The sequence below is a fragment of the Amblyomma maculatum genome, chromosome 7 (genome assembly GCF_055883805.1).
Source record: "Amblyomma maculatum isolate TAMU_Amacu chromosome 7, ASM5588380v1, whole genome shotgun sequence".
NCBI lineage: Eukaryota > Metazoa > Arthropoda > Arachnida > Ixodida > Ixodidae > Amblyomma > Amblyomma maculatum.
The window spans coordinates 99,249,698-99,274,785 of NC_139350.1; positions in this window are offsets into that span (position 1 = coordinate 99,249,698).

A 25,088-nucleotide genomic window follows, 5' to 3' on the forward strand; every position below is an offset into this window, starting at 1 on the left:
AGGAGCGTTGTCTGACACGGGCTCCTGCAACGCAGAAAATCCGCTTCAGCGCTAGTACAATCGAATATAGCGGCATGATGCGACAGGAAATCCCAGCCTAAAATTACAGCATGTGAGCAACTTGGCAGCATGACGAGCTCAATTATATGAAGGCATTTCTCGATCACTATTTGAGCTGTGCAGGCTGCTAAAGGCTTGATTTGCTGAGAGCTGACCGTTCGCTACGAAAGTCCTGCAAGTGGCGTCTTCACTTTCTTTAAAGAGCTACAAAGTTTTGAGTCCATTACCGAAACCTCAGCACCATGCAGTGTCAGTTAAGGCCATGACAGAAACACATTCGACGAAAACTTCTTTGAGATTGGCTGGCGATAGATGACGACTTGGAAAGTTCGACGGGGTCGCAGTTCTCGCCTTAGGGACTGCGGCCTCTAGTTTTCCTCACGTGAAGCATTCGGTCGACGTCGCATCGGAGAGATAGAGTGGCATCGCGGCGACGGTCAACGACGGTCAGAGTTGACTGAGCAGTCTGGTGAAAAATGACGGCTTGCCGGAGACTTAGTAGGCGCGGAATACTCAGGCGTTGAAGACCAGTACCCAGAATCTTGGGTAGGTGGTGGTGATACCGGGAGACGGTTTCGGCAATAGCGGGAAATATGCCCAGCCAGCCCGCAAATGTAGCAAACTGGCCGATTGTCTGTCGTGCGCCAGAGATTGCGTGGTCGTAGAACCGGTTGAAAATAGGGTGCTGGCGCTTGCACAGGCGCTGATGGTAGAGTGTAAGTTGGCTGCTGAGGTTGTGCAACCATTTCGGCATAAGTCAGAGGACCCGCGACAGGGCTTGGGGTGACATCGTAATATGTCATAGGAGCGGTGAGAGGTCTTGGAGCGGCGTCGGCGTAAGTCAGAGGAGCAGCAGCGACAACTCATGGCGAATGTACAGGTGGAAGCGCCTCAGCAACCTGCTCCTGGATAGCCTGCCGCAATGCCGGAGCCAAATGGTGTGGCTGCTCTTGAGGGCTAGGAAGCAGAAAAAGTTTACGCGCCACGTCTTCACGAATAAGTGCTTTAATTTGCTGCAGCAACGATGGGTTGCCGGCTGCAGGCGTCAGTCCGGTAAGCGATTAAACCTGTGCTTCGGGCTGATGAGTTAACACCCTCTGCTTGCGCAGCTTCCCGAAGCTCTGGCAGAGCGTGAAGATTTCATTGACGGTACGCAAGTCGCGCGCCGATAACATCTCGAAGGCATCATCGTCAATACCTATCAAGACGTGTTTGATTTTTGCAGCCTCTGACATATTCGCGTCCACACGCTTGCACAGGTCGACGATATCTTCGATATAGCTTGTAAAGCTTTCGCTGACCTGCTGCTTCCGCTCAGGCAAGCGCTGTTCGGCATGCAATTTCCTAACAGCCGGATGACCAAAACATTCTGCGAGCGTTGTTTTAAATGAATCCCATGTACGGATGTCGCTTTCATGGTAACGGTACCACAAGCTTGCCACGCCTGTGAGATAAAACATTACGTTGTTCAATTTAGTTTCGTCGTCACATTTATTGTAGAGGCTCACCCGTTCGTAAGAAGTCAGCCAGTCTTCGGCCGTTGTGCTCATCGGTCCCGCTGAAGATAGCCGGGTCCCGCTGCCGAAGGGAGCCGGAGCAGATGACAGTTGGGCCGGCCTGCGTGCCTTGATGTTAGACGACGTCTGGCATGGCAGGTGCAGGAATAGTGCGGCTACGGAGTTCCAGGACCAACGTTTCTAACCTGCGACTCCACCAAATGTAGGCTGGGGGTTTATTAAAGGTACTGGGCCATCTAGAAGGCCGTCAGGAAGAGCCAACGTACGCGCAGGTTCAGAGCACACACCGATAGCGATGTCACTATATATATATATATATATATATATATATATATATATATATATATATATATATATATATATATATATATATATATATATATATATATATATATATATATATATATATATATATATATATATATATATATATATATATATATATATATATATATATATATATATATATTTCATTCGTATAGATTTCGTCGACGTAGCTCAGTTGGAAGAGCACTGGACGCGATATTCGGAGGTCGTGTGTTCGACTCCCACCATCGGCGCGTTGTTTTTCCTTTCGCTTTTCATTTAATATTCTTTATCCCGATAATCACTATAGGCCTAATTCTTGTCAAATACGAACAACCACACAGAAAAAAAATCCCCAATGTTTGCCTTAAACTCGTAGACTGTCAGCTCATTTAAACACTGTAATAACGAGCCCCTCATTTCTATTTCAATTATATGCATAATATACATACATCTCTTCTTCAAGTACTTTCACAACGTGCTCTACATCCTATTATCGCAATGCCTGCATGACTGCCAATGTTTCTACTGAGCCAAATGCTTTTTCGTAACTAATGAATGATGAACGCTATATATAAGGGTTCGTTATATTCCGAGCACTTTTCTATCATCTGGTTGATGGTATGGATAATCTATAGTTTAGTACCCTATCCTAAAGCCTGCCATCCCCTTTCTTATGAATTAAGACGGTAATGTTAATGTTTTGTTGTAGCTGATGACAAATTTCACTTCCGTTCCTACGCAAGCTACAACGCTATCGCAATATCCTAGGAAACTTGTATGCTTCGCCCGCGAGAGTCACAGGAGTTTTTCGGCCGTTGACAAAGTTGCCACTGCAAAACAGCCGCCCCTCCCTCCCCGCTGCTCTACTAGGCCACCTCGCCTCTCGAAATATTGCGGAATATAATTCCTAGTGCGTTGAATTGTTTTTTGTCTCCTGTCCTTGTGCGGCAGAACAATTTCGCAATATGGCATTGACACTGCTGCTGATTACAAAATTACACAAAACGTAATGGTAATATAATTACAAGTAATCAATTCCATACAACTCTGATAACGGGTTTGGCTAGGGAACCGCTTTCCGTTGCGTCAGTTTAAACTCTACATACGTACGCCACGTCTGAGCGGAGCTGGCCTTTTTTGTATCTTCAGAAAGCGAGCTATTTTAAGAGTGACTGCGTGTCATCTATGTAATGGGGGATGGAAGGAATTTTGGAGCATCTAGCTGAGTGTAAATGGCAGTATCGAAACAGTTAAGAGGAGATGCTTTCTGTTCTGCCATAATATATTCATTGAAGAGACGAGTATATGGAAATGAGGAGGTTGTTATGAGATGCAAATGAAGGAATTCAACAGTCAGTGACACCAAGGCAAAAGTAGAAGAATGTTTTTTTATTTAGTTATTTGATAAGTTAATGGGAAATAAGTCGTATAAATACTTCATGGCTCAAAGATTATAAATTGGAAACCAGGAAAGTGTTTTTCAACCATGAAATATTTCGACGTTTAAATGTCATTAACCGCACAAAAGAAAGAAAATAATTTCCTATATGCTTCCCTTAGTACCTCTAACTCTTGGCTACCTTCATGTAGACTAAATGCACAGTCAGGCATCTAAGTATATTTGTTTTTGTCTCCTGCTTTGTCTCTTGCGAATAAAAATAACCCTTTGATGAAATTTGTGCTCCAATCACACGGCTTCTACAAAGAAGCAAGGCACCATTGAACATTATGTTTATCAAGCTGCTTGTAGTTAACATTATGCAGAATTAAACCAAACTGTGCGCATTTCTTTGTGAATATATTGAAGAAACAAATGAATACCGTGAAAATACTAACGCAAAAAATTGTTATAAACAGCTCAACTTTGATCTTACGGGCGTGGCATTGTTACAACGAGCTTTTTTCAACCTTACGCAGTTGGAATGCGTTTAGGAATGGTGCTACCAATACGCATTAAAACGAAATAGATACGTTCAATTTCAGTATAGTCAGCACACTGAGCAGAAAAGCAACTCACGATATTGCTTGTCGATTATAGATGCTGTCACCGCGACTCCAGCGCACATAAGAAAGGCGACAAATCGCCAGATTATTGCTACCCCTAACAAAATTAAACGCAGGCTGCCTTTTTGTCACTGCATAATTACAATTGCGAGGTGGTCGCAGGTACGCCACATGAGTTGGTCGCATCGAGTGTGACTCAATTTGCCCTCCGTGAGGGAAAAACGGAGGCGTGGAGTAGTCCCAACGCTGAAAGCGGCGTTGAAGGCCTCGATGCACTTGTACGGGTCGCGGCCAGCTTCCAATAAAATATTCCTAAATTAATGTGTCCACGCAGAGCTTTTAAATTTGGCTCGGATGCTCACTAAGGCAACCTCTAAAAATTTGTTAGGTATTAGAATATGACCAGAGATATAGTCTACGGCTTTCTAAGGTAGCGTCACACAGAGCTGCGAGCATGACGCTAAAGCATGCATATTTCATGTACCCGCCGAGTCTCAGAGGAGCGCTCGATGACCCTCAGGAGAGATTCCATGGCCTCCTCGGAGCTGTTAAGCACAGCGGCTATCTCTGGCTCCTCTTGGAGCAATAGAAGCCGCTTGTCTGCCTCAGAGAGTGCCGTATGCTCCAGGCGGCCTCGGCGGCTCTCCACACACCTGCGCAGGCGCGAGGCTTGTGACTGTGCGACGCTCACATTTGCCCACGAGCTAGAAGAATCATATCAGTAATGTGTACGATACCCTTCGCTGCTTCTACAGCCTAAGCTCTACTACTCGGAGTGCAACATCGGATTTCGCATCGCAGACACCAAATGACCTTGACCTAATTAAGTGTGGGCGGTGCACACCCAAAAGTGAGACACAAACTGCACCTTCCTATCCCGAAGAGCCAACTTGAACAAAGAACGCAAGAATCATTCACCGATTGAAACTGCCGTGTTAAAGGCGCTTGAGTGTCTGCCTAATACAAATCGCCAGACCGTGTACACCCATCCTAAACCATGCTTCATAGCAGGGCCTTTTCGTCCCTGTTTCCAGTTCGCGCCTTTTTCAGCCGTGAATGTCAACCAACTTGCCCAACTTTTTGCTCTTCAAAATAACTGGGCAGAATTGCGTCAGGTTCTTTAGTGTCACAATAAAGCTAGCCTATTCCTAGTGGAACTTTCTGTTCTCTGCTGCCAAGAATAAATATAACCACGGAATGCTACTGGTGGCCGGTTGTAAACTATCAACTGTCGAAGTGCAAGGGCAGGCATTAGTTTTTTTTGCAGATAAGCTCCATTCTTCTATTTTCACAAGAAACGCATATTTTGCTGCAACACGCGAAGTGCAATCTCTGTGGACAATTAAGTTTTTTGCTTAGATGTAGCTATATCAGCCATTTAGGTTCTCAAGTACCGTAAATAAGTACTGAACAAGTTCATCGTGGCTGGTGCGCATTTTACACAGACATCCATCTGATTGGTGATGTTGCACGAAGCTCATTTCACTTTGATGTCAATTTTAAGCTGTGACAGTCATATTGCATCGAAGCTGTAAGGCATATTTTCTCGGCAGCGTCAGGCTCTTGCTATACAAACCTGACCTCAACAGGATTTTGACCTGGGGGGGGGGGGGGGGGGACTTTTTGTTTTTTACCGTTGAGGTCGAAAAAACTTTCCAGAAAGTTTCCAGAAAGAGGAGAACTACAATTAGTTGAGCGCAATATTGTCAGAATAAGCTACATAGCTTATTCTTTCTTTAAAGGATAGAGATAGCTACAAAACATCAGGGACAGTTGTGGTTAATTCCTGTGGAGCTAATCTTGGTGTTGATATCTCTGATATCGAGCGCGCTCATAGAGTTGGCAGCCGAGGAAAAAAAATATCCCAGGCCACTGATTCTAAGGTTTGCTAGCTTAAATACCAAAATCAAAATTTTGGCTAACGCTGTTAAGCTAAAAGACGTAACTGATAAAATGTGGATAGAGGAAGACTTCTCACCTTGCTGCGAACTCGTGCGAAAACATCTCCGTGATTTTGCTCGCGAAAATTGCGAAGAAAATAAAAAATATGCGCTTTTTTTTTTTTACAAAGTTTTCTTGGGCAAGGAAAAGAACTGCTAAGATTACACTGATGGCTGCGTTTGTCAGATATCAGCACAGGTAGAAGAGCAAAGAGGGGCAAAATGCGTCGCCACATCGCAATGCTCAAGCCTCATTTTCATTACTGTCTGGGAACTGTCGAAGCATTTTGAGCAAACAGGGAGGTGTGGTAACCCTCCCACACACTTGCGCTGCCCATGCAATTGTGGGCAATGAGACATGGCTTAGGCCAGATGTAGAAGACAAGAAATACTTGCACTCAAAAGAATTCTTTTATCGACAAACACCGCCAACTAAGAAGAGGAGGCATCATTCTCATAGGCGTGCGAAAAAACATCAGCGCAAAAGTTATTCATATTGATAGTGAATTTGAAATTTTCTTTTTGCCTGTTACCTGGCAGCCGCTACGCTCGTGATTGGTGCCTGTTACAGACGTCTGTATTATTCTATGAACTTCGGCGACGAACTGTGTGACGTATTATCACATGTGCAATACGAGTATGCAAATGCAGCCATTGTCATCCGGTGATTTCAATTTTCCTCATTTGCTGCGGCGAGTTATCCGACCCTATACGAGCGCCTCACGAATGATTGTAGACTTTCTTATCTTATTATCACTGTTTCAACAGACACAGACTGTTCTGGCTCCGACACGCGTAGATGCTATCACAGATTTGGTTCTTATAACACACCCCGAAAGTATTAGTACGCAAGTGATAGTGTGCATCAGCGACGATCATGCAATTCACCGTTTATTCAGGTGTTCCATACCTAAGAAATTTCTACACGACAAGCTTATTTATGATTACGCCAACACGGATCGTGATTGACTGAACAGCGAGTTTGAAATGTTTCGTAGTTCCTTTTCGCAAAGCTATAAATATTTTACTGTGTCTGAAAGCTGGACTACATATCGAGATGAACTAAAAAATTTACAAGAAAAAATATAAAGAAAAGGTGCATTAACAACAAGAAATGACTAGCCATGGCTCTGAAGAGATATAGAATGTTGCCTAAATTAAAAGAAACGGTTGTACAGCAAAGCCTCACGTAGTGAGGCTGACAATGACTGGTCGTAAAATTTGAATTTTACAAAGGTATACAAACTAGAAATTGAGAAGGCCAAAGATACCTTTTATAACAATAATGTGCCAAACGTTTCGAGAACCAACCCACAAAATTTTGGAGGCCCATTTCACTAGGCCCTTCGAAGGATCTTCGGAATTTTAAGCATGAATCTGGTAATTCTTTAGAGCCCGAGGAAGTTGCATGTTAACTCAATGACTATTTTTCCAACGTTTTTCAGGACAAAACATCTTCACCTAGTTTAAGTCCTTGTAGTACAACCGCCGTGCCTAGCGTTGCCATAAACACAGGATGTGTCCTTAAAGCGATTGAATGATTGCCATCGTCTTGCAACCCTGGACCTGATATTATAATTGCTAAGCTGCCAAAATGATAAAATACATTTCAGCTCAAATTCTTGATTGCATTTTTCAACAATCGCTCGCTGAAGCACATGTTTCAGATGAGTGGAACATTGCCTACGTATTTTCCGTGGTTAAAACAGGTGATAGAATTAATCAAACTAATTATTGGCCCATATCTCTTACATATATAGCGTGCGAAGGCTTGAGCATGATTTTCTGCGTGGCCGGTCGTGTAAAACCCAATTCTTCGAGTTAACCACAGAAATACACTACAGTGTAAACAATTTAGAACAGACTGACGCCATATTTACTGACTTCGAAAAAGCCTTTGACCGCGTGGCACATGAAGACTAGTACTTAGAATGAGGCACAATAATATAATATCGCAGTACAGTTAACAGGGTTGAGGAATATTAAGTAATAGGCGACAGGCCACAGAAATAGAGCATGCCCTATCTTGATTTCAGGCAATAAAATCTGGTGTACTCCAGGGTTCCGTCTTGGCACTCACATTATTCCTGATTCACATAAATGATGTCTGTCTTAACACTGCTTCTTCGCTCAGATTTTTTGCAGCTTATTGCATTATTTATCACTCTGTGACTAGGCTCACCGAATGTTTACTACTCGAGAATGACCTACAATATACCTTACCAAATGGTGCTCTGAATGACAGATGACTATTATTATTAAAAAACACTAAACTGATTCGTTTCTCAACACATAGTAAGCAGTTTACTACACGTACACGATCAATAATCTAGAAATTGAGAGCACACCCAGTCACAAGTACTTAGGAGTATACCTCTCGGCCAAACTGTCATGGAACACGCATATTGGCTACATATTAGGACACACTAACAAAACCCTCCGTTTCATATGCGACAGTCATTACGTCATAGCAACAAAGACACTAAACCGCTCGTTTATAACACAATCATTCGGCCAAAGGTCGAATACGCCTCGACTATCTGGAACCCTCATTAATCATACCTCAGAGCTAAACTCGAATCTCTGCCGAACAAAGCTGCGCGTTTTATTGCATGCAACAATTCCTCGTACCCCAGCATCTCTTTAAGTGCAAGTTACGTCTGGAGCTTTTAGAAACTAGGCGAAAAATTCATCGCCTAATGTTTTTCTGCACGTTTTACTATAACCCTTTAAATTACAGTATCGAGAAAATCAAACCGGCCCCTCAAATCTTTCCTCGCAGCGACCTTGATCACAAAGTAGAACCTTCTTTTGCGCCAACAAACTTGGTAAGGTTTTCATTCCTTCGTCTGGTAATTCATGTATGGAACTATCTCAATAAAGAAATTGTTTGCACAACGAACCACGATACATTTGTAAAATCTCTAGTAACGCTATTGACTGCTTATTCAAAATTGCAGACCAAATGAGAGCTGCGCCTCTTTCTAGTTTTTACGCTGGTTTACTTTTCTTCTTTTCTTCTCTAAATTCCATGTGGTCTTGTTGCCATCGACTTGCATGTATAATTTTGTTTATGTTATTCATGTACATCACGTTTCCACTTATTTTGCTTCCATTGTTAACATGTGCTGACACTATGTAATGCTTTAACGATAATTTAATGACGCCTCTCCTAGAAGCGAGTTTGAAGCCTCCAAATGTCGACCAAGCCAAATGATCGCCATTCTCTTCATCGTATTGCCGACACAGGAGGTCAGAGAAATGGGCGGGAGATTGGAAAGAGCTGGAGGTTTGCCAGGTTTAGAAATGAAATAAATAAATGAGGAAGCCCATGACAAGGGCAGAAGGCGATGCTGGCTCTTTCGCGTTGTTGGGAAGATTGCGAAGAGCGGATAAAGTGATTCCATCCTCACCGGGAGCCGACCGAGTGGCGTTAGCAAGAATTGTGCAGCTTCAAGCTCGCGCAGTGTAAAAGGAGCATCGAGGTCATTGCCTGCATATTCCAGGTAAAAAGGGGAGAGAAATGGTGGGAGATTAAGATCTCTAAAGGCTTTGTGGCTAAGGTTTTAGCGAGATTCGGGGTAGGGGCAAGGGGGGTACGAAGGAGGGTTCGAAAAAGCTCCAGGTTGATTTTCTATGGAGCACCGTATCAAGATTGTTGAATAGAGTATTCCGTCGAGAATCCCCTAGCATAGCACACTATGCCACGATATCGTCTCGTAACTTTGAAAGAGATCTCAAGGTCTGCAATTGAAGGTTGCGGGGTTGCAGTCTTGCTGTTCAGAGAGCTTTTTGCGATGCTTCTATAGTCTGATGAGGTAGGGGGTTGGGTTCAAAAGTGTTATAAACAACGGTCTCCGTGAGAGTAGAGGACGAAGTCGCTTGGAGAAGGGCATTAGCTCACTCCTCATAGGACGTGAAGGAGGCACAGGAGGAGAGAGAGTGCAAGGCATGCTAGTTGGTATGTAGAATGCGCTGCTTGCGAGTGAGGATCCGATGAGGGACGGAAATGGAATTAATGTAGTGGTCACTAAGAAGGGTATTGGCTGTGGCTGACCACTGGAGGGAAGCAGGACCAGAGCAGTAAGTGAGGTCAGGGGTTGTACGGCATTGGGAGTATATGCCCACCCTTGTGGGTACTCCGGGGTTGTTGAGGAGAGTGAGGTGAGCTTGCTGGGCCACGGAGTGGAGTAGGCGGCCGGCACGAAAGGTCTGCAGATAACTTCATAGTGTGTGTGTGTGTGTGTGTGTGTGTGTGTGTGTGTGTGTGTGTGTGTGTGTGTGTGTGTGTGTGTGTGTGTGTGTGTGTGTGTGTGTGTGTGTGTGTGTGTGTGTGTGTGTGTGTGTGTGTGTGTGTGTGTGTGTGTGTGTGTGTGTGTGTGTGTGTGTGTGTGTGTGTGTGTGTGTGTGTGTGTGTGTGTGTGTGTGTGTGTGTGTGCGCGCGCGCGCGCGCGCGCGCCTGCTTGCGTGCGTGCGGGGAGGGGGGATGAAAGTCTGCACCTGATTTATTCGTGGTAGTTTTTTTTTTCTTTTCTTGGAACGCGGCGGCGGGCAGAGCAACAACTGCGCGCGCGCACGTTAACAAGCGGTCGAATGGTGCACGGAGCTGACGGCGCGGCTGCGCTGCGCGGAGGTTTTGCCAAGGCCTCCAAAAGGGTGCTGGCGCACAACGTGGTGCAGCGCCCCATGGCCGTTGTTGTCTCCCCTGTATTGGATAGCGCGGACAGCAAGGACTCATGCCGCCGTACCGGCCGACTACTCGGACATGACGACGTAAGCATTTAGACTGGGAGCGAGCAGCCTATTTTCGGGAGTCGCATGTGCAGGCGAAGCACCAGAAGAAGCGACCACTTGCGTGCCGCCGACGTCGCGTAATGTGGCTAAGGCAGCGCAACAAGAAAAAAGCGTTCTGCTACTCTGCCGGCTGAGCTCGGCCTATTGTGACCACACTTTTAACCTAGTGATTACGCGCCAGATGTCGAATACAGCTGCATTGAAGTACAAACGCGGCAAAGTTCATTGTATATTGCAGCAAAGCCCGCATCATCAACGTTGGGTGTGAGCAAAAAAAGTCACACTGGTGCTAAAATTTATTATAATTCACGAGCAGGTAAAAAAAAAATGTCCTGGCTGACGTCATGTTTCCCTGCAACTAAATGAAAGTAATATAGCTGAAATTAAATTGCGCTATTTGGAGTTTTAATTTCAGGTCATCGGAATACAAGCCTGCCCATAGACTACGGACACTCGTCCGTAATTACGTTTAAAAAAGAAGTGTAGGTACTTAAAGCGCGATGCGAATGGGACCCGGTAACGCTATCGCGTTCTCATCTTAGAAGCGTTCGTTTGAGTAAAGCAGGCTTTGCGGTCTGTCTGACTATGGGCCACGTTACGAATGTCATTCACGGACACTTCTGTATTGCTGAAAGGCTGCAGAGCTAGTTTTACGTCAAACTTCGGAGACACTCGTGCATCATTATCAATTTGTCCTGTGCTTCAAGTTTAGCTTTCGGATTTCATTTTTCGTCTTTAAAAGGGTATGACACATTGCGGCTCCCCTCGCAGCTCGCCATTCGCATACATGCGCTTTGCTCCTCGCTCAAACGACCACCCCTTCCATCGTGACAACAAAAAATATATAACCAATCCGTAAAACGTGCCAGCGTGGTATGAAAATGGCGTGTATAACTCGGAATGCAAGGGCGGGGTTAGACTCCCACTTGAAGTTGAGGCTATATGCGTACCTGAGTAATCTTCACTCCTGGTTACAAGCTAATAAACTATCACTGAATCTTTAAAAAACTCAGTACATCGTGTTCAGGCCTTATAAGGCCACAGAGCGCCATGCGCTTAACCTTCGTTACATAATACAGCGATTGAAAGTGTCGCTCGCCATAAATGTCTGGGTGTCTGGTTCAACGAGACACTGTTGAAATACTCATATTTCGAAACTTGCGTCCAGCTCGAGCAGAGTAGTTCATTGCCTTTACCGATTGAGTAGCATCATCCCCACCCGGCTAAAGATATCAATATATTATGCACTTTCTTATTCCAGAATCTGTTACTGTATTCTGATGTGGGGAACTACAACATCCCGTAATTAAAATATGAAATTAGGCTACAAAAGAAAGCACTGAGAGCAACTGAGGGATATTACGGCCGACCACAAAATTTACCAACACAGCTTCTGTTCATTGAGTATAGCATTCTTCAGGCAGATCCGACATATTTGTTTTGACTGTTTCAACACATCCATAAAAACCGATTATACGCTTCTATAACCGACATTTCTTCCACAACGCACCATTTCAGAACGCAAATGCAACTAGTTACTAAAATCCGGTCTAATTATGGTAAACAGACACTACGATATCAAGTTCCTATAGCTCTTAATTTACATTGACCTCTTCAGTTCAATTTTTCAATAAAACGGTTCAATGAGAACACCAGACAATACATGATAAATAGTAATCTTAAATTTCCATAAAATTGCACAAGTGATTCCCTGACAGTTTCCTTGTGTGTTCTGCAAATTTCGCTATTCTGTCTCACGATTGCTTTTATTACTTTTTGAATTTGATTTATGTTCCGCGAACTATGATGACAAGCGATTGTTGGAATTGTTTTTTTTTTGCTGCTTTGCTTCATATTTTTGTAATGAGTCAGATATGCGTTCTTTTTTTTCTATCCTTCTGAACTGACATGTACAAATGCAATTATTTTCTTTTGCCACTGTCCTGCGAACTGTATATGGGTGCTGAGGCCTTTGTCAGGCAAGCTAGCCTTCTGCCTCAGCTTCCCCTTTCCATGAAAGAAAAAAAGAATTGAAATGAATTGAATATCCGATATCAAATGAGCTATACCAGAGTTTGCAGCTCCTACAGGCTCGAAGATGTGATATGTGACGTCACACAACACGCCGTCCAATCAGTGCCCTGCCATGTCACCAGACAATGGCGACGCCAGATTTTCTTGAGAACGGAACCTTTAACGCTGTCGTATTAAATTAGTCCCCGTTGAGAGGCATATAGTGCCCGAATCATAACGGCGAGCAGCGACATCTGCAGCAGCTCGGTGTTTTTAGTGGGTCCCAATACGACTGAAGCCTAAGAAGAATGTCGTAGCGAAGGACTCCAGGCAATTCGTCCTGCTCTTTGCTTGCCTTGACATCACACAGTACACGGGCACCTTGTGTTTCACATGTGGCTGCCTCGAACAAACCCGGATATCGAGGCTCAAGCTCCTCTGGTCGAGCTCCCTAATAGCCCAGCACTCCTTCAAGCGGTGGCACTAAAGCGTGGCTAGTGCTGATCATATATATGCAACTCTGGTGGGAGTTTCGTGGCCTGAGGAAGCATTTATTTACTCCTCTGCACTACTTACGCCCAATGGAATTACTGCTGAGATGTTATTCTAGGCGCCTATGGTACTACTTGTTAAAAATGCTGCCTGGTTGTGGTCAACCGGTGGGAGTTTGTTTCAGGGCCTGGTGGCCTCCTCTTAAACCAAGTTGGGACACATTTGTTTTTTGGAGAGATGAACACTGCAAGAGCGGTTCGGCACTTCGACGTCGGCTGTTGAATTAGAGCTCCTTATTCGTGGGATTAACGACGGAACGCACCCATGTAAGAGGGGTGCGGCTAATACCCCTGCAGGCTTCCTAGAAGTAAACATCGAAAACTGCACGAAAAACAGGGGACGTTCCACGTAAGGATGAGGGTGGAGCTGGTGAACACTCAGTTGTTACGGTTACATGTAATATTAATACCCACTAAAGTAGAATGTTGGACAGCTGTCGCTGTAGCACAGTCTGTAAGAGCACCAGACGCGATATTCGGAGGCCGAGTGTTTTGTTCCCACCAGAGATGCGTCGTTTTAGTGCGAAAGCAATACTACTCTACGTTTCGAGCCTTCAGCGTAGCTCGGCCGGTAGCCATGTCTTACCCACGCGACGCTGTGACGTTACACCCCACGTGACACTAGGCCATGTGGCCTGCCAGAAGCTGCCAACTTGGGTCTCTCGCTTCACATGGGACGGTTATGTCAAAAACAGCCTGCTAAGACCTTAGGATTCACGCTACCTCTATAGGCCAATAAGGCACGTTCATACGGTTTGGTTAAAGGGGGATTTATATGTGGGCTAAGAAGAAGAAAAAGAGAAGAAGAACGCTCGGTCACCCGCAGCTAATCCTTTCTCTCAATATTTGGTTCAGCTGCGTTGAACCCTTTTAATTTTTTCCTTCTACTTTATGTTTAATTATATTCATTTCTAACATAATCACAGCCTTAATTCAAGACAATAGCAAAAAAAAATACCTACGCTTTCCTTGGTCTTGCTGACTGCTGGCTTAATTCTTTATTCCACGTGAAAATTACCTTGCGTCCCTCTCGAAAGAATTTCCAGGTTACGCGCCTGCCATACCATACCCCATATTACTCCTCACCATAACATATCTCATGAAATACCGTCCCATACCTTACAGTACCGTATATCTGAGGGTATACGGTAATGTATACATATTCCTTCTTAGAAAACAGACAGTTCGTTGCCGTGGCAAAGGTAAAGCACTCAGAGGGCCTCTCTTTCGGCGGGCCCTTTAATCTACTCACCTTGAAGCCGGCACCTCGTCCACAGATTTCTGCGCAGAAGCTTGTGGAGCGTCCATGGGCTCCGCGCCAGCCACTTTCATTTCCCCAACGGGGCCGCGATGAAAGCGCGGGGGTGGCTGGCCGGCCGCCGTCACAGCCTTGTCACCCTGGGTTGCCCTAGCGTTGCTCATTGCCGTGCCCTTCTCCTGCAGACCGACTCCGCCTGTGGCAGGAACCGGAAACCGCTGATGAGCGGTGACGTTCTTGCTATCCTGCCATTTCGCCCCGCCCAATTTTTGTAATTCGTTTGAAAGACCATTGACACCAGTTACCAACGGTTGAAGTGTGTGGCAGGTGTGGAATCTAAAAAAAAATAAAATACGTAGTAACATTTTGACCCTCGATGCGAATTTTGCCACGAATTCGGCAGGAGCAGTTAAAGATGAAAGAAACAAAAGACGACGGCAAAGAAATCATAAAAGGCTTTGCTTGTCTCTCTTTTTCGTCCCTAAACGATCTCGTTAAGCACGTTCTGCCCCGCCAGCGCGCGTGATATGCCGGCATTAGGTTTGTAGACCTCGCTTGCTTGCTTGCTATCGGTATTATGACGGGCCTGCGTGATCTTTTGGACTGTGTGCACGTCCCGCCTGCGCCTTTCGCCCTCTGTTGGAACTTACTGTTTAAGATTTGGTGAGTGCCTTTAACATCGCCTCTCTTCCTACGGTAGTTGTTCGGATGTGCTTATGGCGCGCCGATCATCCTGCTGTAGCTAGGAGAAGCGGCGCTGCCAGAAAGTATGCTCTGGAGGGGCTTCAGAAGAACAATTCACGTGGGGGATCTACTTTTACGCTCAAATAATATATATATATATATATATATATATATATATATATATATATATATATATATATATGTATGGAAATATTGCGGGTATAGCATGTCCAAGCAGCAAAATGTAAGTTCGATACGACAAGAAAAATGCGTCATATGATAGTATACATTTGCACAATAAAAATAACCAATGCACATTTGAAAAAATACAAAATGGCGAGTTCGTAAGACATTGAATTATAATGTTATGCCTAGAAAATAAACAACTGGTGCGTGTTTCTGGAAATACTTATAATACGGTAAATTTTATGATTCTTGGGATTGATGTCCAATTGGAAAGAATATGTCTGACCAGTTTCCCCTTTTGGCCAAGCCCTATTGGGGCGGTGCCTAAGTGAAATAAGCCGAATGTGAGGCATGTGTTAAGGGGTGACAGGGCTTCTGGTGGGCCGAAATTGCGAAAAAACATGACTTTTTGAAAATAACATTTTGGTAACCTACAGCTTATCTCCCACATAAAAACTAATTTATGCCCTCCCTGGGTAATTAGTTCTAATTTATAAGGGGCAAATGAGCTGAAAAAATCCCGCATCGGCATATTCTCGTTCTCTCAAAGCACACATTTTTTATTGTTTGCTGGTTTGCAAGGACATCTTCGCATCTGAAGCAATAAAGGAATAATTTTTATTGTAGCGCCCTTCACAATTGTAGCAACTTCAACAACCTGTCAAAAAGTAGCTCCTGCGTTTAATTCCTTACACTATATATGTTGTGTCTTGCGCATAGACGGGGTAACAATGAACTGCTCAACCAGTGCGCGATTCCGCCGCGGTGCTCTGTTCGCAAGGGTTATGCGTGTTAACGAAGGACCAACGACCCTCTCACATTCCCTTTCTCCTTTTTCCCTGCCCTTCCCTGTCTGCACCGACCAGCCGCCATGTCTAGAGGGAGATGACTTCTGGCCACGCCGATGAGCGGCCAGCAGCGCCCGCCGCTCGAGTCGAGTTCTAATGAATAGTTCTTGTGTTCGCGAACGCCTTGTTTCTTCAAGCAAACCGCGGACATAACAGTGGCGACGAAGTAGCAGATCTGAGCCCAGCGTTAAGCTACGTCATACAACAATCATGGCTATGCTCACGTTTCCTGGACAGATACCGGAATTCAACGGTTCCTCATGGACATCGTGGTTTGGACGCCTTCAATTCTATTTTGAGGCAAACAACATCACGGAGAATGCCCAGAAGAGGGTCCACCTGCTTACGCTGTGCGGGGAGGAGACGTACGACACCGTTTCCGCTCTAGTCCAGCCAAGCACTCTAGCTGCCGTGGCCTACGACGACATCGTAGCTGCACTGCAGAAGCACTTTGATCCACGGCTATCCGAAGTCTACAGCCGGACTCGCTTCCAAAGACGTGACCAGTTGGAGGGAGAAACTGCAAGTTGCTACGTTGTGGCCCTAAGAAACTGACTGCCGACTGCAACTTTGGGACGCTGACTGCGAGCACAGCAGCCGCGGAACTGTCAGCCGAAGCACCTCATCCCTATCGCCAGCTAACCCCACAATGCTCCCCATGAGCATCATGCTGCGTGATCGATTCGTGAGTGGACTGCATAACGAATCCTTGCAACAGCGCCTGTTCGCGGAGAAGGACCTGACGTTCACGAAAGCCTATGACATCGTCTTGCGAACGGAAAGTGCGGGGAAGCAGCAGCGAAAAATGGGGCAATCAGTCGAGCCAGTGCACCAGATTTCGAACAACCAGAGCCATAACATGAAGAGAAGTTCGAAAAAACTTCCAAATATCCAACGCTGTTGGCGCTTTGACGAGCAGCATAATCCGCAGATGTGCCGCTTCCACTACGTGCAACTTTTGTCACAAGCGTGGGCACATCGAGAGAGCTTGTATAACGAAAAAGAAGCCGGGTAAATCAGCCCAGTCACGCAATCATAACGTAGACGCTTCAGAAATCTCGGCAAAATTGAGAAGCAATGGTTTCAATCCCCTCCGTGAGCGACGTACGACCTAAACACCGTTGCCAACATCGGCACGCGTCAGAAAATAATGGCCTGCTTGACCATCCATAATGAGCTGATCCAGTTCTAAGTCGACTTTAGAGCTACATGCACCATTATCAGCGTGGACACCTTTCGAACAACGTGGCCGGAGCACGCACCCAGACTAAAAGAGAACGACACGCACTTCAGAACGGGCTCAGGTTAGAGCTGGCCGCATCTGGGTAGCGCCGACGTCGACGTTGTATACAGCGGGAAGAAATGCAAGCTGCCACTCTTGATTGTTAAAAGCAGTGGATCCAGCCTCCTGGGAAGGAACTGGTTTGACGCACTTGTGATCACCATCGGCGGCGTCCACCAGACTGGAAGGAAGTCAGTGGTGGAATGCCTTCAAGAGAAGAACAAGACAGTCTTTTCCGATGACATCCCAAGACACGAGGGACCTCCTGTCGACCTGGAGTTGCTCAACGACCCCAGTCATAAATGTTTCAAAGCAAGGTCAGCACCTTTTGCCTTAAGATCTGCAGTTGAAGCGGAACTTGATAAATTGCAAGAACAAGGCGTTATTGCACCAACACAATACTCCGAATGAGCGACACCACTCATCGTAGTTCGGAAGAATAATAGCACCCTACGACTATGCGGAGACTACCGGAGCACAGTGAGCAGATTTACCAAGCCGCTCTCCTACCCGCTGCGAACGCCAGAAGAGTCATCGGCACACTGCGCGGAAGAAAAAGTTTCACCAACGTGGACCTTACGCAAGCGTGCGAGCAGCTGAAGGTGAGAGAATCAACATAACAGTCGCTTACCATCAATACGCTGAAGGACTTCTACAAACTCAAACAACTGTCATTTGGCATAGCGGTAGCACCAACAATCTTCCAAAGGTATATGGAGACAATACTTCATGGAATTCCGTGAACATGCATTTATCTCGATGATGTAATCGTCACAGGAGCACCAGACGAGGAGCATGCTGCACGTTTGGAACAGGTGTTCGAAAGGCTAGCTAACGTAAACTTACATATAAGCAAGGAAAAATGCTGTTTTGTGGTACCCAAGGTGAAATTTCTTGGTCACGTAATTGATGCTGAAGGCATCCATCCAAGTGATGAAAAGGTGCGAGCACCAACTAACAAGCAGGAACCCAATCCTTTTATAAACTCCTTACATTCTATGACCGGTTCCTAGAACAGCGAGCAACTGTGGCCAATGACCTGTATAAACTATTGCAAAAAGAGGTCCCATGCACCTGGTCGCCAAGCCATCAGTAGTCATTTGTTGCCCTGAAGCAGCTTCTTTTGCAATGCACAGCCCTCAAACATTACGATGAGAGCAAGCCCTTGATCATAGCCTGCGACGCATCACCCTACGGCGTAGGTGCTGAGTTCTTTCACAGGCTGACAGTCAAGGAAGAGAGGCACCAATTGCTTTTGCGTCACGCGTTCTGTCAGCAGCAGATCGCAACTACTCTCAGCTCGATCGCGAGGGGCTGGCTGTAGTCTACGCGGCCGCACACTTTCGCTAGTATATCGCTGGGCGAAACGTAACTTTCATAACAAATCACATGCCACTGCTAGGAATTTTAGCGCCCCAGAAGTTAATACCGCAGATGTTGTCACCACGCATGACACGCTAGTGCATCAAAATGTCAGCATATGAATACGACTTTGTACACCGACCGGGGAAGAAGCACCATAATGCAGACGCACTGCGCCGCCTACCACTGAGCACGTCCCACGATGAACCGCCTAACTAGGGAGACATGGTAATGCTCGAGCTAGGCCTTGCCAGAGCCGCCGATAACAGCAGATACAGTTGCTACGTCGACGCAAGAGGGCCCATCCCTATCGAAGCTTTTCAACGCCATTCAAGAAGGCAACGTGAGCTGACTAAAGGGAGAAAACGTCAACGCCTACCGCAAGGGAGCTACGGAGTTAAGTACGCACCGCGGTTGCATCACCTGTGTGTCACCAGTTGTTGTCCCACCAGCTTTACGAGCGCAAGCTATGTCATTGCTTCATGCAGGCCATCGAGGCATTGTTGCTATGAAGAAGTGCGCCCGACGTTTTATGTGGTGGCCTGCAATCGACAGCGACATCGAAGCAAGTACTCAGAATTGTAAGATATGTCAAAACAACCAAAAGGTACCACCAAAGGCCCAGCCTCACAGTGACAGAAGGCAAATGAGCCCTGGCACACTAATCATGTCGATTTTGCAGGACCGGTCGAGAGAAGCACGTTTCTTGTTACTAAATTGTACGAGGAAGAACAGATGGCCAAAGTAACGTCAGCTGCGGTCATTGATGCGTTGAGAACACTGTTCGCCACATTTGTGCTGCCAATAAAAATTGACTCTTGATAACGACAGCGCCTTCGTGTCAGCGCAGATCAGGCAGTTTTTCAAACAAAACGGTATCGCAGCCGTCACATCGACTCCCTACCATCCCGCTAATAACATCCAGGTAGAAAGATACGTGGCAGAGCTCAAGCGAGCTCTATTGAAGGAACAAGCTGGGTCATTTCACCTACGCATCGCCCGCTTTCTCCTCAAACAGCACAGCACGGTGCAAAACACAACAGGCCGCTCTCCAGCGCAGCTCATGTTCGCACGCAAGCTGTGAACCCATCTGAGCGCCGTCCTTCCGGAGCCAGCACCTGAAACTAGGTAGAAGGAAGACGATCTTCCCCACATTGAGGGAATAAAATAAGGCCAACGCGTTCTCGCTCAGGAATTCCACGGACAGCATGCGTAGGCCCCAGTTGTAATTGACAGACGCATTGGGAAGAGATCCTAGCTCCTAAACATGGAGAGGGGCATTGCTCGCCAACACCTCGACCAGCTTCGTCTTTTGCAGGCACCGCCGTAAAAGACACCGATCCAAACAAGCAGTCCTTCGGTCCCTGGTACCGTGGCTTGAGATATCGAGGCGGATGACGCGTCGCTCCAGCGCGCAAGGTGTACGCCAAATACAGAGACTGCAAGCGCCTGTTCTGATGCCACGGCCGTACTACAGAGCACATCCACTCGTGCATGCCGGCCTCCTGGCCGCTACCAGCCCCTTTTCTAAGGAGGGAAGAACTGTGGTGTCTTGCGCGTAGACGCGTAGACAGGGGAACAATGAACCACTCAACCAGTGCGCAATTCCTGCCGCGGTGTTGTGTTCGCAAGGGTTATGCGTGTGAACTAAGGACAACGACCCTCTCACATTCCCTCCCTCCTTTCCTCCTGCCCTCTCCTGTCTGCAGCGGCCAGCCGCCCTGTCTGGCGGGAGATGACTTCGGACCGCGCCTATGAGCGGCCGCCAGAGCGCTCCTCTCGAATCGAGTCCTAATAAATAGTTCTTGTGTTCGCGAACGCCTTGTTTCTTCAAGTCAACCACGGACAAACCAATATACTATCTAGCCACGCGTTAATAATAGTTTGTTATTGGTGTTTTTTTTTCATGCACAAGGGAGCGAAAACGTCGAATATTTGAAAACTAATATAGGTATCAAAGAACTGGTTACGACTGTAAAATTTCATTGCATTTTGTCCGTGTTAAGAAAAATGTAAGAAGAGCCCTTTCCCCCTTAATGAAATCGGTTCCAATGCTCTGTTTACTTAGCGTCATCGTACGAATTTCATGATATTGAATGAAGGTTAATGTCACCAAGTAAAGAACCTGTAATCGTTGGGTGGCACCACCAGCGCACTGATGTCCGCGCCACCAACGGAGGTGCCGTTAAGCACTGAGGCGCCCAATCGGGCTTCGGCGCCGTTATAGCGCTCGTTCGGTCGTTGCTTCGGGCTGTGCTAGCGGCGTTACAATCCTCTTCAACGCTGTACCGCAAGCGTACTTGCTCGGAACTTGTTTTGTTTCCACTAGGCAGCATCTGGAGAGAGCGCGAGCTACACGCGACGTCGCGGGTTCACATTGCGATTTCAAGTCTGTGGGTGTCATCGACGAATATTTTCGGCCACAACTACTGCGGAAAGAATGCAGTTTGCCGGGAAACCATCACGTGTTCGGTGCCTTAGAAATAGACGCTTCTTTTATGCCTTCGGAAATATTTTAGGCACAATTGGGATACAAGGAAATCAGAACCGTGCAGCGCCTACTTTTCCACTGTTCGAATTTTTTACAGTCGCGCTTGTAATTCGCTTCCAACAACAACACGGTAAAGTCGCCTGTTATCACATCGTAGACAACTCTGGCTCAATTTTGTTACTTCATGAACACATAATTGACGAGAAGAAATTCGAACAGCGTATGAGTAAGCTTTCTTTGAATTTCTTTTTATTGTCCCTATACAAAGCCTTGACAGCCTGGCTTTAATCGTGCTTTTTCGACCGATCACAAAATGTTTGAAACACACCCTCAAATCGCGCAAACAATGCAGCTTGAGGGGTCGCCAAAGGCGAAATGAGCAAAACATGTATATGACCATACATCTGTTGCAACACGTTTAGCACTGTGAACAAATGCAATCGTCGCAATTAAATTGTAGACAAATATGCGGTGCATACAAATAAATTGTCTAGTTATTACTAAGGCCACGGATTGGTTTTCGTTTATGGTGTCTAGTGTCTCGAAACGTCTCAGGCTATGAGCGCCTGAGCGGAGTGTGCCGGGCAATTTCGAGCACCTGGAGGTTCTGTTACCTTGCACTCGCATTGCACACCACGTCTTGCGTTCCTCCTCTACCAAAACGCGGTTGCAACTGCTGGTATTGAATCCGGATGTCTGGGTTCAATAGCCGAACGACCTAAACAATAGTCCAATGCGGCGGGTTAAATCACGCATTTCACACGCACTTCTTTGTCCCCTGCTTTGACGCAGCTTGAATTCGTCATTTTTGCGAATGAACAGCAGAAGTACGTGCACTAATAATTCACACGAAGAGACCAGAAGACAAGAAACAGGCCTGACAGCGGCTAAACCAGGCCGCCTCTCATGCGCCGGCGCCAACCACGCACCATCGCAACGGGCATAAAAAATCGAGGCAATCCAAATTACGGCCAAAACGGTTATCACCGGGCAAACGTTAACTGTGTCTCAGAACATTCAACGAACATATCTACAACTAGTTCGATCGTCAGTGTGAAATAAACATTTATTTCGCGATGAGACAGAGCAGAGTGCGTGTGCAAACTAGCGCTCTCTGTCTCCGCAAGATGACACCTGCGCGATTCTGACGAGGCTTTTAGCCACCGATGAACCTTGAAACACTGACGAAACAGTGAACGTTCACATGTAATCGACCGCCTTGGGCAAACTACCTATACTGTGAGAAACAGAGTTTGTTATCTTTTTGACGGTAACTATAATAGTAAATAGTCTGATTTTGCCGCATTTATTTTCATTTACTGGCAGCAGTTCAGTTTCTCGACTCGTCGCACTGCGATAATTCCATTTTTCGCGTGCGTGTCTTCTCCAAAGGCTTTAACATAAAATTATACAGCCTCACACATGCCGACATTTGGCGACAGTAGTACCCATTGAAGCAGCAGCAGTACCAGTGTCCACTCTTCTCTCTGTGAACTTCGTGAATGAGTGGTTACGCAATTCCTTTTACCCCCATTTCGTCTTCAACTGCACAAACGGGTTCACCACTAGCACTTAAACAGTGAGAAATCACTTTCGGGTAGATAAGACAACCCAAAAAGCACCTTCAAGCTTCTTTCTTCAGCCGCCAGATGCGCGACCTGTTTCGTCCCTAGTGAAAAATCCCGTATCGCGACAAACGGGTTTGAACCGGTCCTGTATTATCCCGTATAAATTTGATACCCGTGTGACCAGTCCTGTATGAAGCTTAAACGGGTTTATATCGAACAGGAAAATTACAGACCAATCAGCCTACTGTCTGTTACGTATAAGGTATTTACTAAGGTAATCGCTAATAGAATCAGGACAACCTTAGACTGCAATCAAGCAAAGGATCAAGCAGGGTTTCGGAAACGGTACTCTACTATCGATCATATCCATACCATCAATCAGGTGATAGAAAAATGCTTGGAATATAACCAGCCCTTATACATAGCATTCATTGATTACGAAAAAGCATTTGACTCAGTTGAAACCTCGGCGGTGATGCAGGCATTGCGAAATCAGGGGGTAGACGAGCCGTACGTGAAAGTGCTGGAAGATATATATAGTGGCTGCACAGCAACCATAGTTCTGCATAAAGAAAGTAACAAAATTCCTATAAAGAAAGGTGTTAGGCAAGGAGACACAATCTCTCCAGCACTATTCACGGCTTGTTTAGAGGAAGTATTCAGAGACTTGGAATGGGAGCAGTTAGGGATAAGGGTAGATGGAGAATACCTCAGTAATCTGCGATTTGCTGATGAAATTGCCTTGCTAAGCAACTCGGGGGATGAACTGCAAATAATGATTGATGACCTAGACAGGAAAAGCAGAAAGGTAGGCTTGAAAATCAATATGCAGAAGACTAAGGTAATGTTCAACAGCCTCGGGAAGGAACAGCAGTTTGCATTAGGTAGCGAGATACTGGAAGTAGTGGACGAATATGTCTACTTAGGACAGGTAGTAACCGCAGATCCGGACCATGAAAAGGAAATAACAAGAAGATTAAGATTGGGATGGAGTGCATTTGGCAAGCACTCGCAGATTATGACTAACAGCTTACCGGTATCGCTCAAGAGGAAAGTATACAACACTTGCATCTTGCCTGTACTCACCTATGGGGCTGAAACGTGGAGGCTAACCAAGAGAGTTCTACTTAAGTTGAGAACAACCCAGAGGGCTATGGAACGAAAAATAGTAGGGGTAACATTAAGAGATAGAAAGCGTGCAGAGTGGGTCAGAGAAATAACTCAAGTTACCGACATTCTAGTAGAAATTAAGAAGAAGAAATGGACATGGGCAGGACATGTAGTGCGAAGAGAGGATAACCGATGGTCGCTGAGGGTAACAAACTGGATTCCAAGGGAAGGAAAGCGCAGCAGGGGGCGGCAGAAAGCTAGGTGGGCGGATGAGATTAAGAAGTTCGCAGGGGTCAAGTGGATGCAGCTTGCACAGAACCGGGTTAAGTGGAGAAATTTGGGAGAGGCCTTCGCCCTGCAGTGGGTATAATCAGGCTGATGATGATGATGATGATGCTGATGATGATAGTCATGTCCGGTTTAACAGAAACCGGACAAATCCGATAGGAATGAAACTGATACGGGACAGAGTATTTCCGCTTCTCAGTACAACTCGTGCGGATCGTGAAGCTCAGCCAGGATGACCACGTCAGAACATGCCTTCACGCTAAATAAGCATGAAACCATACATAATATACGTTAAAACTTTTTTGTATATGTGGAGTACGCGTTGTTTCGTACATACCTAGAAGATATGAAGCCGTGGATGTGCGCTCTAGCAAGTACATACATGCATCGCGTTTTGTTTTTGCGTGTGCAACAGTCGCTGCAGCTTGTACGATCTTGCGGTGCATCTTCATAATCTGCGACTGAAGATCTGCCACCTTCAACGCGAAAGTGCAAGCAAGAACGTAGCGTTTCGTTAGCGCGGATAAAATACGCTCAAGAATAAATGAAACATCGCTGACCATCGAAATATGCACAGGTCAGCCGCACATCGGGAGTCGCTTCCTCGAGTGTTTACGCATGCAAAACACTTGGTCAGAAGTAAATTCATTGACGTCGCGGCTCCGCTGGCAGCAGGTGAAGCTAAAACAAGCAGTATTACAAGTGTTGGTGCACCGGATATATCTATATGTCGCAAAAGTTGCATGCGTTCGAAGACGATGACAAAACAATCCAAGGTCAATGTACAACTGGTCGCGCAATTTGGAAGAAAACGCGTGCAGCT